Here is a 19,875-nt window from a genome sequence, read left to right as displayed (position 1 = left end):
TTTATGAATACCATTTTGGGGTAGATATGATGTTTGGAACGCCCATTTCTGCATTTTATTGCAATGTTGCAGCAAACCAAAAAATGTAATTTGTTACGCCGTTTACCGACCAGATTCATTTGCTTTATATTTTGATAGATAGGGTGTTTCTGAACGCAGCGATCTAAAATATGTGTATTTTTTTATTGTTTTATTTTGAATGGGAAAAGAGTGGTGATTTTAACTTTTATGTCTTTTTTATATATTTTTTAAAACATTTTTTTTTTACTTTTTACTTGCTTCAATAGTTTCCTTGCGAGACTTGAAGCTAAGATCATCTGATCACCTGTGCTACACATAGCAGGGCTTCAGCCCAAATCTTTGCTATAGGTTTTGTAAGTATTGCCCTGAAAATGGGTGAATCACTGGATTGCCCCTGTGCAGAGGTATAGCTGCTTCTGACTACAGCATTGGAGAGTGCACAATTTAGGCTAGGGGAGCAGCCATGTAGTTGGTCTAAACTGTCAATCATCATGAGCACATTATCCTCTGGCAAGCAGGACATTGGGAGGTAGGGGAGTGATGTATTCCTGAAGACAGAAAGTTAACCTTCTTACGACCTTTATGTCAAAGATCGTGTCCTTGCCTTTTTATGCTCGCATGCCGAGCCTACATCTTTCCCAGCATATACAGGCTGATTTAAGCAGCCATTATGTTCCTTTAACCCCTTCGTGACCAGAGGTATTTTTGGTTTTGCGTTTTCGTTTTTCACTCCCCTTCTCAGAGCCATAATTTTTTTTTATTTTTCTGTTAATATGGCCATGTGAGGGCTTATATCTCTAGCAACCTTCCACGACAGCATAGGAGGTTGTCTCCACGCCCTAATGGGGGACAGGAAGCACGAGAGGTTAAAAGGTCCCTCTCACCTCCCTCTCACCAGTGTCTTTCCTGTCCCCCATGGGGCATGGAGAGGTTCGGTATGCTGTATGGCCGGCTGCTGCAGCGTAACTGTAATCCTCAAGCCGGGCAGTGGTGGTCGGCGGCGCTGCCTCCCCTCCTCCGTACTGCTCCCGTCTTCTTAGAACACGGGACCTTCCTGGCCAACCCGCGCTCCCCTAGGGGGAGTAAAGCGGGCCAGTGATCCCCGACCAGAGGCCTCCCGCAGCTCTCCGGTCTCTCCTCCTCCTGCTGCGCGCCGTGCGGTGACCCGGAAGTGACGTCACGTGCGGTCACTTCTGGGGTATGTGTGACGACTTCCTGTCATGGCGGCCCCCATTCAGCACTTGCTGTGCCTGCTCCGGGACCCAGGCAGGAGGAGGGGGAAATGAAAAGCCTGCGCTGAGGGCGGGGTTAACCCCTTATTAACCCGCCGGAAGACGCCGACAGGTAAGACGAAATCCCCTGTCAGCATGAACGGTTCTTCCTGCCATGTGTCTGCAGAGCCCAGCGCTGCCCCAGCCACAGTAAGTGTACCTGGGGTGGGTCCTAGTGGTGCGGTCCTGGGATAGAGGTCCTCAAAATACTTCTCCCCCTTTTTAATAGGGAGAAAAGTCTGCCCACAAAAGCACCAATACCACCAGCAAGTTGGCCAAATGTGCCATATGCAGTGCAAAACTTCCCTCAAATTGGGTGAAAAAATTGTGTCAAGCTTGCACGGACAGGGTGGTCAGGGCTGAGCACCCGTCATTGATTGACGAGATCCGCAGCCTTGTCACTCATCAGGTTCAGACCTCTTTAGCCGCCCTGTCCCCTCCTCCGCCACCTCCACCTCCTCAGATTGTAGGCTCACCATCCCCCAAAATACTTAAAATTCAATTAAAGGACTCGGAGTCCGAATCAGAGAGGTCATACAATTCAGGCTCCGAAAATTGGGAACAACCGGGAACATCTAAATTGGCTGAAACTAGGAAATACCTCCTTTCCGCGGAATATGTGGAGGAGCTGGTCAGTGCAGTACGGGCCACCATGGGCCTAGAGGATGAACCCGTTACTCAGTCAGCACAGGACCGCATGTTCGGGGGATTTGAGGGACCCAGACGAACAGGTTTACCAGTACATAGGAGCATAGTAGATATGATCTCTCAGGAATGGGAGTACCCAGAGAATCACTACTCGGCCCCTTCGGAACTCAGGCATAGATTTCCCCTTGAGAGAGAGGAGTTTAAATGGGACATCCCGAAGGTTGATGTCCAGGTGGCAAGGGTGATGAAGAAGACGGTCCTTCCATTTGATGATGTGTCCCAGCTTAGAGACCCGATGGACCGTAAAGCAGAGAGCCTCCTAAGGAAAGCCTGGGAAACCTCTGCCTTTTCCCTAAAGTCAGGAATTGCGTCCACATGCATCTCTAGGTCTCTTCCAATGGATAGAGGAACTAGAGAGGAAGAACAAAGAACAGACAAAAGAATCTAATTAATAAAAATATTGGAGAAAGAGAAACCAATCACAAACTAAAATGTTTCTATACTAGTGCACAAAGCATGGGCAGCAAACAAGGAGAATTGGAACTACTAACACAGGAAAAGAAATATGATGTCATTGGAATCACTGAAACTTGGTGGGACAATACACATGATTGGAATACAAGACTAGAAGGATACAACTTATTTGCATGAAACAGACTTGATAAACGAGGAGGAGGTGTCGCATTGTATGTTAGAAACGCGTATATCTGCACAGAGATTGAAGCTTCAGAGACTGGGAGTTCTGTGGAAACTGTTTGGGTAAGAATACAAGGACAGAACAATGGAAAGGACACCATTGTAGGCATTTACTACAGGCCGCCTGTGCAAGCTGAAGATATGGATGAACTCTTTATGCATCAAATGGCCAAGTTCTCCAAAAAATATGACATAGTTGTCATGGGAGATTTCAACTATCCAGACATTTGTTGGGAATCTCTCTCAGGCAAAACTAACAGGTCAAGGAAATTCTTATCCTCTCTTGCTGACAACTTTATCTTCCAAAAGGTAGGGGAGAAAACAAGGGGAACTGCTACCTTGGATCTAATCCTTATAAACAGGGAGAAAATGTTTGAGGAGTTAAAAGTGGCTGGGACCCTAGGAGGTAGCGACCATGCTATTTTAGAATTTTGGATAACTAGAGGAGGAAGACCTGTGAAGACTCAGACGTCAAGGTTAGATTTCAGAAAGGCAGATTTTAAGGGGTTAAGAAAGAGAATTGGAGGGATCAAATGGCTGGATATCCTTAAAGACAAAAATGACCAGGAAGGATGGGAAATCTTGAAAAATGAAATTCTCAAAGCACAATTGTTAACAATTCCGAAAAGAGGGAAGAATAGGAAGCATTTAAGGAAGCCAGGATGGATGAACACAGAACTTAAGCACATGCTAAAAAGGAAGAAAAAAATGTTTATAAGATGGAAAGGGGGAGGCATATCTAAAGAAGAATATAATGCTGTCTGCAGAACCTGCAGGGCACAAATCAATATTAGCTAAAGCTGACAATGAATTGAGGCTTGCAAGAGATGTCAAAAGCAATAATAAAGGATTTTGGGGATATGTCAAAAGTAAAAGAAAAGTCAAAGATGCTATAGGATTTTTACAGGATGAAAATGATGAAATGGTAAGACAGGATGTTGAGAAGGCCGAACTTTTAAATTCCTATTTTGCATCTGTTTTCTCTCAGAAAGGAAATGTAACATCAACTGTTCTTCACTGTCCTATTAAGGGAATAGAAGAATCCAGGATATCTATAAACAGAAAGATAGTGAAGAAACACTTAGCTAACCTAAATGAATTCAAGTCTCCAGGTCCAGATGGATTACACCCCAGAGTACTGAAGGAGATAGCAGAAGAAATTTTTGAACCCCTCAACATAATCTTTGAAAATTCTTGGAGAACAGGAGAAATCCCAGAAGACAGGAGAAGAGCAAATGTTGTTCCTATCTTCAAAGGGGAAGAAGGTGGACCCAGGCAACTATAGGCCGGTGAGTCTGACTTCTATACCAGGAAAGATCTTTGAACAAATTATTAAACAACATGTATGTCAGTAACTGGATAAGAATGAAGTGATTAAACAGAGTCAGCATGGGTTTGTAACTAATAAGTCATGTCAAGCTAACTTAATTTCCTTCTATGACGGAATCACTGATTGGGTGGATCAAGGAAATGCTGTAGATATAGTATATCTTGACTTCAGCAAAGCATTTGACAAAGTATCTCATACAATCCTTATTGAAAAAATGACTAAGTATGGAATGTACAAGGCAACTGTTAGGTGGATTCATAACTGGCTTAGTGATCGGACCCAAAGAGTGGTCGTAAATGGCTGCACATCCAATTGGAAGAATGTCTCAAGTGGGGTACCACAGGGCTCTGTCCTGGGCCCTGTATTGTTCAACATCTTTATCAACGATTTAGATGAAGGAATTGAGGGTAAACTGATTAAATTTGCTGATGACACAAAGCTAGGAGGGATAGCTAATACTAGAGAAGAGAGAGAGCGGATTCAAAAAGATATAAATAAACTGGAGAAGTGGGCAGCAACTAACAGAATAGTTTTTAACAGGGAAAAATGCAAAGTACTACATCTGGGCAATAAAAATGAAAAAAGCATATACAGAATGGGAGGAATAGGACTAAGCAACAGCACATGTGAAAAAGACTTGGGTATACTAATAGATCACAGACTGAATATGAGTCAACAGTGTGATGCAGCAGCAAAAAAGGCAAATGCAATTCTAGGATGTATTAACAGAATTGCATACAGTCTAGATCACGTGAAGTCATTATTTCCCTCTACTCCTCTTTGATCAGACCTCATCTGGAATATTGTTGTCACGCTCCCGCCTTGGCTGACTGGCGTGAGCCGGGGGGGTTTGTGGCCCCACTGTGCCACAAACCAGACTACCCTGGAAGGGGCGTGACTACGACAGCTACCTCGGTCTTCACTGGAGCCTCTGATGGTGAGGTCAGGCTTGTGCGGCAGATAGCTGTCGGGTGCCACTCCAGGGTGGTGTCTGGCTGTGGCTGCTGGTCCCACTCGGGGACAAGTCACTTTGACAGAAGCTATAGACAGGCAGGCAGGTAGACACGACAGACACGGCTGAGACACTGGGCAAGCAGGCACAGCTAGGAGACACAGGACAGGCGGTCACGGCTTGGAGACACAGGACATGCGGGCACGGCTTGGAGACACAGGACAGGCGGGCACGGCTTGGAGACACAGGACAGGCGGGCATGGCTTGGAGACACAGGACAGGCGGGCACGGCTTGGAGACACAGGACAGGCGGGTGACGGCTTGAGACACAGGGCTAGCAGGAGTGGTATATGAGAGAACGGGTTTAGACATGTTCATACAGAGGTGCAGGTATGGATATAGGCAGGAAGAAGTGGAATATGAGGGAACAGGTTTGGACCTGTTCACACAGGAGGTGCAGGTATGGACATAGGTGGGAGCCGCAGGAGTGCGGAGTAGGCAGAGCCACAGGAGTGCGGAGTAGGCTGAGCTCCAAGGGAGCCGGGCAGGCAGAGCGTCTAGAGAGCCGAGCAGGCAGAGCGGCTAGAGAGCCGAGCAGGCAGAGTGGCTAGAGAGCCGAGCAGGCAGAGTGGCTAGAGAGCCGAGCAGGCAGAGTGGCTAGAGAGCTGAGCAGGCAGAGCGGCTAGAGAGCTGAGCAGGCAGAGCGGCTAGAGAGCTGAGCAGGCAGAGCGGCTAGAGAGCCGTGCAGGCAGAGCGGCTAGAGAGCCGTGCAGGCAGAGCGGCTAGGGTGCAGATGCACAGATAAAGCTGCGAGGGTGCAGATGCACACATATAGCTGCGAGGGTGCAGATGCACAGATAAAGCTGCGAGGGTGCAGATGCACAGATAATGCTGCGAGAGTGCAGATGCACAGATAAAGCTGCGAGGGTGCAGATGCACAGATAAAGCGGCGAGGGTGCAGATGCACAGATAAAGCTGCGAGAGTGCAGATGCACAGATAAAGCTGCGAGGATGCAGATGCACAGACAGGGAGGACACAAGGAAAGACACGGCAGAGAAGGAACCACAAACAAGGAGACTGACAGACAGAGGTAAGACTGAGTTCAGACAGAGACACAGGGACAAAGACACAAGGACCAGGATATTCTGCCTCCTGGCAGGCGGACAGAAAGCAGACAAGGCACTGGGAACAAGACTCAAGGGCCAGGATATTCTGCCTCCTGGCAGGCGGACAAGGTACAAAGCGAGACAAAGAGTATTCCTACAGAGAAGGAGATACACAGAACAGGGCCTGGCTTCCTCAGCAGCAAGATACTAACTGAGTATAGACATTGTACAGGCAAAGGTCAGTGGGTGTGGCAAAACTAAATAGTCAAGGGCTCTAGGTGATTGGTCAGGGACATATTACACAGGTGCACCCTGACTGTATAAGAACCAGAGAGTTCAGGCGCCGCCCCCCTATACACACAGTCTGGAAACATGGAGAGCAGAGGCACAGAGCTGGCAACAGACAGAATTCACAGCATGGCTTGAAGCAGAAAGTAAGTTGGTGTGCGGTGGATGGAAGGCCATGCACTGATGCCAGCAGGGTTGTTACAATTGTGTCCAGTTTTGGGCACCACATTTTAAAAAAGACATCAACAAACTGGAGCAAGTTCAGAAAAGAGCAACTAGAATGGTGACCGGTCTGCAAACCCTGTCTTATGAGGACAGGTTGCAGGATTTGGGATTGTTTAGTTTGCTAAAGAGAAGACTGAGAGGAGACTTAATAGCTGTCTACAAATATCTAAAGGGCTGTCACATTGTAGAAGGATCAACTTTATTCTCATTTGCACAAGGAAAGACTAGAAGCAATGGGATGAAACTGAATGGGAGGAGACACAGATTAGATATTAGAAAAAACTTTTTGACAGAGTGATCAATGAGTGGAACAAGCTGCCACGAGAAGTGGTGAGTTCTCCTTCAATGGAAGTCTTCAAACAGAGGCTGGACAGACATCTGACTGGGATGATTTAGCGAATCCTGTTTTGAGCAGGGGGTTGGACCAGATGGCCCAGGAGGTCCCTTCCAACTCTACGATTCTATGATATTTCTCGGAGAACCTCAAGAGGTGACCTCCTTAACTCCCTTCCTATACTACAGAGAGCTACAGGCTTCTTGGCGGATGCATCAATGGAGATGATCCGCACCTCTGCCAGGGCTATGGTAAAGTCCAATTCTGCAAGGTGGGCCCCCTGGCTTAAAATGTGGAGCGGGGACGTGACCTCCAAGATTAAACTCTGCTCGTTACCCTTCAAGGGTGAACATGTCTTCGGCCCGGCCTTAGATGAAATTCTTGAAAAGGCCACAGATAAAAAGGAGCTTCCTGAGCAAAGGACAACAAAAAAGCGGCTTTTTCGAACCCCCCAGAATTAGCCATCCCAGCCGAGAGGGAAGGGAAAGACGGGAAGATGGAGTTATGCTAAAGGGAAAGGCAGGAACATCCTGGTCCCCCAGCAGCAGCAGCAACAGCCACAAGAAAAACAATGACTCGACCCCGGTGGGGGGAAGGCTTTCGAGGTTCTTTCACTCTTGGCAGTTGATTTCCAACAGCCCCTGGGTCCTCAGCGTGATCAAGGAGGGCCTACTGCTAGAACTCGAAACCTCCCCCCCGCGGGGTCTAAGAGTTACCTCCCTTCCTCCTCGGGAGACTCCAGCACTAAAATCCGGCATCCAGCTCCTTCTACAATCAAACGTCATCTCTCAGGTCCATGTGGAGGAACAGGGAAGAGGGCATTATTCCAGACTGTTCCTAGTGAAAAAGCCCACAGGAGAGGCAAGAATAATAATAAATCTGAAAGGCCTCAACACACATCACATATCGCAGATTCAAGATGGAGTCGGTAAAGACCGCCATTCCTCTGATAGGGCCGTCTTACTTCATGGCAACCATAGACCTGAAGGATGCCTATTTCCACATTCCCATACATCCTTCTCACAGGAAGTATCTAAGGTTTGCGATCCGTCAGGGTACAGAAATCAGGCACTATCAGTACAACGTGCTTCCCTTTGGGATATCCTCTGCCCCTCGAGTATTTTCCAAGATTATGGCGGAAGCTGTGTCCCACATCAGAAGCCAGGGCATATGCATTGTGCCCTACCTGGACGACCTACTGATAATAGGAGCTTCCTACCTGACCCTGGAAAACCAGGTGACTCAAACCCTGGGTATTCTCCAATCACTGGGGTGGATCCCGAATATAAAAAAGTCACAGATCCAACCCTCCCAGGAGATAAAATTCTTAGGAATCCTCCTAGATTCAAAAAAACAAATGTCCTTCCTTCCGGAGGAACATCAGAGGTCCATAATATCAAAGATCTCGAGTTTCAGGAAACAGAGGTCACCAACCCTCAGGTCAGCCATGTCCATACTAGGGTCAATGACCTCCTGCATCCAGTCAGTGCCTTGGGCGCAGGCCCATTCCAGAATACTTCAGTCTCACATCTTAGGAAACTGGAACAGAGATCTCACCTGCCTGAACAAAAGAGTCCAGACCCTGGGAAAAGTGAAAGCTTCACTAGCATGGTGGATGGACCACAAAAATCTGTGCAGGGGAATCAACTGGTCCCAGATCCCCTTTGTCACAGTAAAGTCAGACGCCAGCAAGAAAGGCTGGGGAGCCGTAGTGTCCCGACAACCATTCCAGGGGTTGTGGAGCCAGAAAGTGAGTACAAAATCCTCAAACTTCAGGGAGCTGAAGGTTGTGGAGGAAGCTCTCCTGGCAGCAAGACACCTAGCCCAGGGCCATCATATCAGAGTCTACTCGGACAATATAACAACAGTGGCCCATCTCAGACACCAAGGTGGCACAAGATCCAGCAGCCTAGAGGGCCTTTCAGGCCGAATATTTTGCTGGGCCGAAAGACACCTCCGTTCTCTAACAGCAGTCCACCTAAAGGGTACCTCCAATCTTTAAGCAGATTTCCTGAGCAGAAAAAGCATCCAGCCTGGCGAGTGGAGCCTAAACAAAAGAATCTTTCAGAGGCTGGTCAACAGGTGGGGCCTTCCAGAGGTGGATCTCCTGTCCTCAAGAGAGAATGCTCGAGTGAGAAACTACTTCTCCCTGAACCCCAGGGACAGATCCCTGGGGGTAGATGCCTTTGCCCACAAGTGGAGGTTTTGTCTGGCGTATGCCTTCCCGCCAGTCCCAATCCTTGCCGCAACCCTGAGGAAAATCCGGGAGGATCGGACCCAAACCATCCTAGTAGCCCTGCTATGGCCAAAGAGGAGCTGGTATTCTCTAATTACAGAACTACAGGTAGACGGGCCATTCCTCCTACCCCTGGAAGACGACCTTCTCTTGCAGGGCCCTCTACATCACCCAAACCTCCGGGGAATGAAGTTAGTGGCCTGTTTACTGAGACCCAGATCTTGAGGGCCAGGGGGCTATCAGAAGCAATAATAAAAACCCTCCAGAAATCTCGGAAACCGGTCACCATTGCTATTTATAGCAAAATATGGAAAAAGTTTTCCTCATGGTGTCTGCCAGATTTGCCTGACCCAGAAAACCCTAACATTTCCCGTATTCTGGATTTCTTACAGAGGGGGCTTGAGCTAGGTCTAAAGCCTAGCACACTGAAAGTACAGGTATCAGCATTAAGCTCCATGTTCGACTGTGACTTGGCCAACCACAGATGGATAAAAAGATTCATTACATCAGCCACTAGGCTACATCCAAAAAGGCTAGTTGCTATTCCACCATGGGACTTGAATGTGGTACTTACGGGACTCACTCAATCCCTCTTTGAGCCCCTGCTATCTTGTAATCCTCAGCTCCTCTCCTGTAAGGTGACCTTCCTTATCTGCGTTTCACACATCAGTTTTTTCCGACAGTTAAAATCCGCTAAAATGGTGGACAACGGATCCGTTCCTGTACTGACCACAACGTTTGGCACCGGACCATTGTTTTAACGGATCCGGCGAAGGAAGAATTTTAAAGAGAGAGAATTTTTTTCAGACACCAGAACTCTGTTTAGGGTTAATTTTCCGACACAGGCATTTCTCCCGGGCATGCGCAATAGAAAATGCGGATCCGGCTGGGGAAAAAAACGTTTCATTGTCCGTCCTGTCCGCTCAGCGGATGGCAAAATCTTAGCGGATCCGTAAAAAAATGGATCGAACGGATGACCATCCGTCAAGATCCGCCATTAATACAAGTCAATGGGGAAAAAACGGATCCGCCAAGAAAAATGGTGGATCCGTTTTTTTTTCAAAACGGCGGATTTGACTGATGGGGAAAAACAGATGTGTGAAACAGGCCTTATAGCAATAACCTCAGCAAGGCGAATAGGAGAGCTTCAAACTCTCTCAATCAGGGAACCCTACCTAACAGCTAGAGATGATTCCATAGTTCTTTCCCTTGATCCATCGATCCTACCAAAGGTTGTGTCTGACTTCCATAGATCACAGAATATAATTCTTCCCTCATTTTGTCAAAACCCAGCAAACCCTAAAGAAGAGGTTTAATACGTTGGACGTAAGGCGCATAATTCTCCACTACTTAGAGTGTACCAAGCCCTATAGAATCGACCACAACCTATTCGTCCATACCTCTGGTCCAAAAAAGGGACAAAAGGTAGCAAAGAACACCATTGCCAATTGGATTAAGAAGGCCATCTCCAAAGCATACCTGGCGCAGAACATCACTCCCCCTACGGGGATCAAATCGCATTCAACACGATCTACCTCTACTTCATGGGCTGAGAGGGCAGGTGCATCTTCAGAGCAGATTTGTAAGGCAGCAACCTGGTCCTCCTTACATACTTTTACTAAACACTAGAAGTTGGACCTTGTGTCCAACAGGCATCTAGTCTTTGGCCGAAAAGTTCTTCAGGCCGTTGTCCCCCCCCCCCAGTGCAGTATAGGTTGTTATGCCTCCTATGCTGTCGTGGAAGGTTGCTAGAGAAAATAGAATTAGACTTACCGGTAATTCGGTTTCTAGAAACCTTCCACGACACCACTATTTCCCTCCCTGTATTCTTGGGCAAAACTCTGAGAATCTTAAGGTAACCGGTGCTATGGTGATCAGTTATAAGTCGCTGGTGAGAGGGAGGTGGGAAGGACCTTTGAACCTCTCGTGCTTCCTGTCCCCCTTTAGGGCGTGGAGACAACCTCCTATGCTGTCGTGGAAGGTTTCTCAAAACCGAATTACCGGTAAGTCTAATTCTATTTTTTTTGTGGCGGCTTTTTTCTAAGCTAAACAAGCCCAACTTTTCACATACGATCACTGGCTCACTCTTGTTATCTGCACCTCAAAAACATTTCTAGAATTCGACCTTTTCTTACTTTTGGCTCCGCAAAAACTCTTACAGTTTCTCTTATTCATTCTCGTCTCGACTATTGTAACTCTCTTCTAATCGGTCTCCCTCTTACCAAACTCTCCCCCCTCCAATCTGTCTTGAATGCTGCTGCCAGGATCATATTCCTCGCCAATCGTTACACCGATGCCTCTACCTTGTGCCAGTCATTACACTGGCTACCCATCCACTCCAGAATCCAGTACAAACTTATTACCCTCACCCACAAAGCTCTCCATGGCTCAGCACCACCCTACATCTCCTCCCTTGTTTCAGTATACCATCCTACCTGCGCCCTCCGTTCTGCTGATGACCTGAGGTTAGCATCCTCAATAATCAGAACCTCCCACTCCCGTCTCCAAGACTATACACGTGCTACGCCAATTCTTTGGAATGCACTTCCCTGGTCAATACGATTAGTCCCCAATCCCCACAATTTTAAGCGTGCCCTGAAAACGCATTTATTCAGACTGGCCTACCGCCTCAACACATTAACCTAATCTATCCCTGTGTGGCACAGTCAAAAGTTTTTACCATAACCAGGCTCCCCGCATCATGTTCCCACATGCTTTATACATCCATTAGCCCTCTGTGTCTGTACTGTTACACACTTAATATTAGCGCTTAGAAACCCGCTGTTTACCTTGGATACCAGCTCCCAGCGCCAGCACCCTGGTATCTAAGGTACACAGCAGGTAACTAAGCGATGTGCGCGCTTGTTACCCGCGTCGTCGCTGGTCCTGATCGCTGGTGAGATCTGCCTGTTTGGCAGCTCACCAACGATCATGTAGCGACACACCAGCGATCCTGACAAGGTCATATCATTGTTGGGATCGCTGGTGCGTCGCTATGTGTGACAGGGCCTAAGAATATGAGATTCAGTGGTCTGTCAATTATTGATCTCAATTCCTCAGTATCCATGGATGAATACTGTAGGAGTCTGTACTCGGCTGTGGTTGAGGTAGGCACAGGAAGCAATGTTGTTTAAATGTCCAGGCTAGTTTATAAACACTGTGTAAACTGCTCTGGATAGCTAAAACAAATGAACAGCCTTTACTGGCACAAAGTGAAACGCAAACAGAAAAAATAAAACAGTCCATATAGTAGTGCGGGTCCACCCGCCCAGGTCAATGTCTTTAGCACACACACACAGTGAAGGTCTCCACACCTCCAGCCACAGACACTGAATGAGACATTTGTCATTCATTTTATTAGCCAAACCACGCCCCTGGGGTTAGGATATGTGAACGTCCATTCCCACCCATCTCTTATGACCGCTTGTAAAACCAGGCCCTGGAATGGCCCAAATAACTTTCAGCACTATACATGCTGAAGCATACTCCCGAGCTCACATCATCGTATATAATAGCCGCAATGACACATTTCTCCCCTCAAGGACTCCTCTGGCGGCCATCCTACATACCCACCCCTCTGCCCAAAGCCGGGAGGCTTAGCACCATCTGCCAACAAACAGTGGATCCTCGACAGAGCAACAGAATTGCCATGCAGTTTCCCTGGCCTATGCTCCACATGGAAGTTGTAATCCTGAAGTGCAAGGAACCACCTGATCATTCAGGCACTGTTCCCTTTTTTCTCCCTCATCCACTTCAGTGGTGCATGGTCTGACACCAGTCTGAACTTCCTCCCCTTTCTCCACTATGGAGTAATTTTTCTCTCAGGTAGACAACTTCTGGCTGAGATACATTTTGGGGTGCTCTTCCCCATTCACCTCTTGAGATAGGACAGCGCCCAGCCTGACATTTGGCACATCGTCTGGACCACAAACTCCTTGGAGAAATCAGATGCAAATACCTTGCACGTGTGTCCGGTACCATCTTAGGAACATTTTGTTTTTGTACTTTTTTGTCTGTTTGTTTAAAAACTTTTTTAAATATATTTAATAAAATTCAATATTTTGAGACTTTTTTTTGCACTCATTTTCTTATGTGGGTTTATATATTGCTTTTGTACTATTCCTTAAAGATAATAAAGCCTTTCGTATTACCAGTGGCTGCTATCCCTTTCTTCCTGCATTGGACTGTATATATTTCTGCTTCTGGGATTTAGACAACACCAATTTTTCTTTTGCTCTGTTTGAAGCTAGCGTATGAATGAACGGTTCTGAAGGCTAAGGCTAAGTGCACACGCAGCAGAAAATTTCTGCTGAAAAACCTGACTCCCTTCCCAGGAACCGTGCGTTTTTTCTGCACGGTTTTTGCGCAGAAAACGCGCTGTTTTTATGCGTTTTTTTTCCGCGCGTTTTCAAAACGCATAGAACTAGCCAGAAACTCTGAAAAATCCGTGAAATTAATGAGCATGCTGCGTTTTTTACCGCGATGGGATTTTTTTGCGGTAAAAAACGCAACAATGTGCACAAAAAGTGCAAAATGCATAGAAATGAATGGGAAGCTTATTTTTAGCGGTTTTATTGGAAAAACCGCTAAAAATACCGCTAAAAAAACGCTGTGTGTGAACACAGCCTAATCATTGTGTAGTGCCGACTTGGTTTCTATGTTCTGTTCTATTGAATATTGCACTGTTCGAGGCTCTGTTGCAGATTGAGACATATGTATTGGAAAATTTGTGCAACGCAATGTAATATTTTCCAGCTAAAGTGACTGACATCATGACAGAGACCTGACACACCCCAAAGGCCCTGGATCTGCCATCAATCTTGTTAATTCGACTTTTTTCTATTCCTGTGACAGAACAGAACACCAGAATCAAGGGAGGAACATGAGAACAAGACCTAATATTGTTTTTCTTTGTATATTTATCCCCTTAAGGACCGAGCCAATTTGTACTTTAATGACTGAGCCTCATTTTTTAAAACTGACCAGTGTCACTTTATGAGGTAATAACTCTGGAACGCTTCGACAGATCTCACTAATTTGTAGACTGTTTTCTCATGAAATATTGTACTTAATGATAAGGTAATATTTGTTTGATATGACTACTGTTTACTTGTGAAAATATCGGAAATTTGGCAAAAATTTCACAATTTTCAAACTTTTAATTCTCATGCTCTTAAAGGGAACCTGTCACCCCCTGCAGGCGTTTTTAAGTAAAAGAGCCACCTTGTGCAGCACTAATGCTGCATTCTGTCAAGGTGGCTCTTTATTTAGCGTCCCTTCCACCGCCGAAATAATCGTTTTTAAAATTGGTCAGACATACCTGATATTTGTCAGGGGGGCAGGCCTTTCCCTCTCTGACAGAGACGCCTCACATACGTCAGTCATGTCCTGCTTTTGAATTTGGCGCCGCCTCCTCAGCGTTCATTTCTTTTTCTGGTGCTTGCTGCACTGCTACCCTGCTTAGGTCCGCCCCTACTGGTCACATGGTGCTGACGTCATCACAGGCCTTGCTGGCACCAATGCTTGCTGAGCTCCGCCCCTACTGGTCACATGGTGCTGAAGTCATCACAGGTCCTGCTGCACCACTGAAAGAATATTACAGCGCAGGTGCAGTGTTCATTTCTTTTTCTTGCACCTGCGCAGTAATATTCTTTCAGTGGTGCAGCAGGACCTGTGATGACGTCAGCACCATGTGACCAGTAGGGGCGGAGCTCACCAGAGCAGTGGGTGCAAGCAGGACCTGTGATTACTTCAGCACCATGTGACCAGTAGGGGCGGAGCTAAGCAGGGCAGCGGTGCAGCAGGCACCAGAAAAAGAAATGAACGCTGAGGAGGCGGCGCCAAATTCAAAAGCAGGACATGACTGACGTATGTGAGGCGTCTCTGTCAGAGAGGGAAAGGCCTGCCCCCTGACAAATATCAGGTATGTCTGACCAATTTTAAAAACAATTATTTCGGCAGTGGAAGGGACGCTAAATAAAAGAGCCACCTTGACAGAATGCAGCATTAGTGCTGTACAAGGTGGCTCTTTTACTTAAAAACACCGGGGGGGTGATAGGTTCCTGTTGTGAGTTCATTTTCCCCTTCGTCACTGAGGTCTGGTGAACTCCCTATTCTGGTAAAGGAAGGTAATGAGCCTGATTATCAGGCACCTGAGCCTAATGATGATGACTGGCTGAGTGGAGTCACGGACTGGATATAAGGCTGCCGACGCCCTTCTGCCCTGCGGGTGATTTCTCTGTGGACTTCTAGGAGACCAGTCTGATTCCTGTTCCTCTAAAGCTAAGTTTTCTGCTTTGCCTTTTAGCTTTTGTGTTTTGTTTTTGTTTGCCTTGCTTTTCTGGATTCTGCCATTCCCTGCTGGGGTGAGCTGAATCTCCTTTTGCCAGTTGCTCTGTCTTCAGAATATTCCTGAGTACTGACATAGTCTTTTTGAAGCCTAGCGTCTTCAGGGCCTTTTTCACTGTCAGTCTGTTGGCTCTTATTTTCATAGGGTTTTTCACGGATTGCAGACAGCAGCCTTCCTGTCCTTTCCTATCTAGTTAGCTTGGGCCCCGTCTTTGCTCAGTCTATCTTTCTGTCTGTGTTGTGTTCTTTCTTCTTGCTTCACCGTCATTATATGTGGGGGGCTGCCTTTTGCTTTAGGGTCTGCTCTGGGGCAGTTTAGATTTCCCTTTCTGTCTTTAGGCTATATAGTCCTCCGGCTGTGATCGAGGGGTCTAGGGCATCGTAGGAACCCCCCACGGTTACTGCTAGTTGTTTTGATAGGTTCAGGGGTCTGCAATCCGATAGCTGCCAACCTCTCCGGTTTTCTGGACTTAGCTAGCATTTCTGTTTTTGCCTCCAACGGTGACTCAATCATAACAGAATCACCCGCCATACCGCAGATCCTAGGGTACTCAATAGCAGGGAAGAATTGTGTGTAAAAAAAAAAAAGAGAGTGTGTATATTCTTTCCTCTATATCTCTGAGGCCGTAGGGGGAATTTTTTTTTTCTCTCAATGGAGATAAAGCAATTGTCTGATCGTGTGGAGCAGCTCGCTGCGGAAGTGCGGGGAATTTCCGCCTACCTTGCTCGTTCGCATGCTGTTGAACCAAAGATCCCTACACCTGATGTATTTTTTGGGGATCGATCTAAATTTTTGAGTTTCAAAAATAATTGTAAATTATTTTTTGCCTTGAAGCCTAACTCATCAGGGAGCTCCGCGCAGCAGGTTAAAATTGTCATCTCTTTGCTGCGTGGCGATCCCCAGGATTGGGAGTTTTCTTTGAAACCAGATGATCCTATTCTGACTAATGTGAACGCATTCTTTCAGGCCTTGGGGTTGTTGTATGACGAACCTAATGCTATTGATCAGGCTGAAAAGACCCTGTTGGCATTGAACCAGGGTCGAGATTCTGCAGAGTTGTACTGTCAAAAGTTCCGAAAGTGGGCGGACCTTACTACCTGGAATGATAATGCCTTGGCTGCTCTCTTTCGGAAGGGTTTGTCAGAAGCCGTAAAAGATACTATGGTGGGATTTCCTGTTCCCTCTGGTCTGGACGATTCTATGTCATTAGCCATTCAGGTTGATCGGCGTTTACGTGAACGCAGGATTGCACGAGAGGTGTTGCCACCGGTTGAACAGACGTCTGAATCTATGCAATGTGATAGAGTTTTGTCTAGGGTGCAACGTCAGGAGTTCAGAAGGCGTAATAAGCTGTGTTTTTTCTGTGGAGATGCCTCGCATATTATTTCTGTCTGCCCTAAACGAGAGAAACGTTGTGCACACACATTTACTGTGGACCCAGGTGGTCATGCAGGTCGCCCCAGACCATCAAGAAAATTGCAGATTTTTTGTATTGCATGGTCTGCATGATGCCGTTGTTCTGGGGTTTCCCTGGATGCAAATTCATAATCCAGTTTTGGATTGGAAATCTGTGTCTGTGGTGAGTTGGGGTTGTCTGTGTGCCTTTAGTGAGACTCCGGTTTTTTCCACCTCTCCTCAGTCGCATGATGTTCCTGACTATTTGGCGGACTTTTATGATGTATTTAGTGAGAATGAGTCTGCATCCTAGCCTCCTCATAGGAGTTATGACTGTGCAATTGAACTGAGCCCGGGGTGTAAATTTCCCAAGGCTCGGCTCTTCAATTTATCTGTACCCGAGCACGAGGCTATGCGATCCTATATTAAGGAGGCGTTGGAGAAGGGTCATATTAGACCATCCTCTTCACCCTTAGGTGCCGGTTTTTTTTTTGTGGCCAAAAAGGATGGTTCTTTAAGGCTTTGTATTGATTATCGCGCCCTCAACAAAATTACTATTAAATATCAGTATCCGTTACCCCTGATTTCGGATCTATTCTCTAGAGTTAGAGGTGCTTGCTGGTTTACCAAGCTTGACCTCAGGGGGGCGTATAATCTTATCCGCATTAAGCAGGGGGATGAATGGAAGATGGCGTTTAATACTCCGGAGGGACATTTGAGTACCTGGTGATGCCTTTTGGGCTCACTAATGCCCCTTCTGTCTTCCAGTGCTTCATGAACGATATTTTCCGAGACTTTGTCGATAAATTTTTGATTATCTATCTGGATGATATTTTGATCTTCTCCAAGGATTGGGATTCTCATGTGGAACATATTCGGACTGTGTTCCGGATCTTGAGGGAGAATTCCCTGTATGTCAAAGGATCGAAATGCCTTTTTGGAGTACAGAGGATTTCATTTTTGGGATTTATTTTGTCTCCGTCAACTATTGAAATGGACCTGGCCAAGGTACAGGCCATTTATGATTGGGTTCAGCCCACTTCTTTGAAGGCCCTCCAGAAGTTTTTGGGTTTTGCTAATTTTTATCAGAAATGTATAGCAAAATTTTCTAGTATTGCCAAGCCATTGACTGATCTGACTAAGAAGGGTGCTGATGTGTTGAATTGGTCTCCGGAGGCTGTTGCTTCCTTTCAGGAGCTGAAGCGAAGATTTACCTCCGCCCCGGTTTTGCGGCAACCTGATGTCTCACTCCCGTTCCAGGTAGAGGTGGATGCTTCTGAGATTGGTGCAGGAGCTGTTTTGTCCCAAAAGGATCCTGTAACATCTAAAATGAATCCCTGTGCTTTCTTTTCCCGAAAGTCCTCCTCATCTGAACGTAACTATGATGTGGGGAATCGGGAACTGTTGGCCATGAAATGGGCATTTGAGGAGTGGAGACATTGGTTGGAGGGAGCTAAACATCAAGTTGTGGTCCTCACTGACCACAAGAATTTGATTTACCTAGAGTCGGCTAAACGCTTGAACCCTAGACAGGCTAGGTGGGCCTTGTTTTTTACACGTTTTGATTTTGTGGTCTCTTTTCTTCCTGGAACTAAGAATGTCAAGGCAGACGCCATCTCTAGGAGCTTCTTGGCTGATTCTCCTGTGGTGACCAAGCCTGCTACCATCTTAGGCGAAGGGGTAGTTCTTTCTGCCATCTCGCCCGATTTGAGACTTGCTCTGCAAGAGTTCCAGGAGGACAAACCTGAGCGTTGTCCCAGTGGAAAGTTGTATGTTCCTGACCAGTGGAAGAAGAGAGTGATGTCTGAAGTTCATTGCTCTGCATTGGCTGGTCATCCAGGTATTTTTGGTACTAGAGATCTGGTGAGTCGCTCTTTTTGGTGGCCCACCTTGTCTCATGATGTCAGGAATTTTGTGCAGTCCTGTGGGACTTGCTCCCGGTCTAAATCTTGTTCTCGCTCTAGTGGGTTGTTGATGCCTTTGCCGGTCCCCAGGAGGCCATGGACCCATATTTCAATGGATTTCATCTCTGATATGCCGGTCTCTCAAAGAATGACTGTTATTTGGGTGATTTGTGATAGGTTCTCTAAGATGGTTCATCTTGTACCACTCCCTAAGTTGCCGTCTTCCTCTGAGTTGGTGCCCCTGTTTTTGCAACAGGTGGTTCGCTTGCACGGGATTCCTGAGAACATTGTATCTGACAGAGGAGTTCAGTTTGTGTCTAGATTTTGGAGGACTTTCTGTTCCAAGCTGGGATTTCAGTTGTCCTTCTCCTCTGCTTTTCACCCTCAGACCAATGGGCAGACAGAGAGAACAAACCAGACCTTGGAGTCGTATTTGAGATGTTTTATTTCCGCTGATCAGGATGATTGGGTTTCGTTTTTGCCCTTGGCCGAATTTGCTTTAAATAATAGAGCTAGTTCTGCCACTTTGATGTCACCTTTTTTTTGTAACTTTGGGTTTCATCCTCGATTTTCTTCAGGGCAGGTGGAGCCTTCTGCCTGCCCAGGTGTTGACACTGTGGTGGAGAGAATGCACCAGATCTGGGAGCAAGTGGTGGATAAGTTATCTCTCTCTCAGGAAAAGGCCCAGCGGTTGGGTGAGAAGATGCAAGGAGCCTGCTTACTTCTTCTGTGGCTGGTTCAAGATCAGAGAGTGAGCTAGATGCAGTGAGGGATTACATGCAATGATAGTTTAACATCATGATAGACATAGCACTTCATAATGCAGAAAATGACTCCCGCTCATGTCATGCTATATCCGTCATTGGTTGCAAAGCTGTTAACTGTACTAAATTTACGAACATAATTGCTCCACTGCCATGTTGGAAGCATAATTGCTTCAGTTGACACTTTTTTATGTGAAAAGAGATGAAAAATGTTTCTAATATAGTCACAATTAAAAAATAGCAGGAATCTTGCCTTCTCCTAGGTGATGGATAAGTGAAGTAAAAGCAATAGTTCCACTCATCCATCAATATTTAGACACATCTAATAGACCACTATTAAAGCGCTGCCGTTTAA

The 19,875-nt window shown here is 46.5% G+C and overlaps 1 protein-coding gene across 4 annotated transcripts in view; it reads left to right on the top strand.

Moving 5' to 3' along the window:
* The window catches only part of MATCAP2 (microtubule associated tyrosine carboxypeptidase 2), a 138,855-nt gene that overhangs the window by 14,682 nt on the left and 104,298 nt on the right, over nucleotides 1-19,875 (top strand). The window lies entirely within an intron of this gene.

This window comes from Dendrobates tinctorius, unplaced genomic scaffold (assembly GCF_039654945.1).
Source record: "Dendrobates tinctorius isolate UK_male_01 unplaced genomic scaffold, ASM3965494v1 ptg000162l, whole genome shotgun sequence".
In the NCBI taxonomy this organism is placed as follows: Eukaryota; Metazoa; Chordata; class Amphibia; order Anura; family Dendrobatidae; genus Dendrobates; species Dendrobates tinctorius.
The sequence above is the reverse complement of the archived record's forward strand: the minus strand, read 5'-3'. Positions and strand labels throughout refer to the sequence as shown.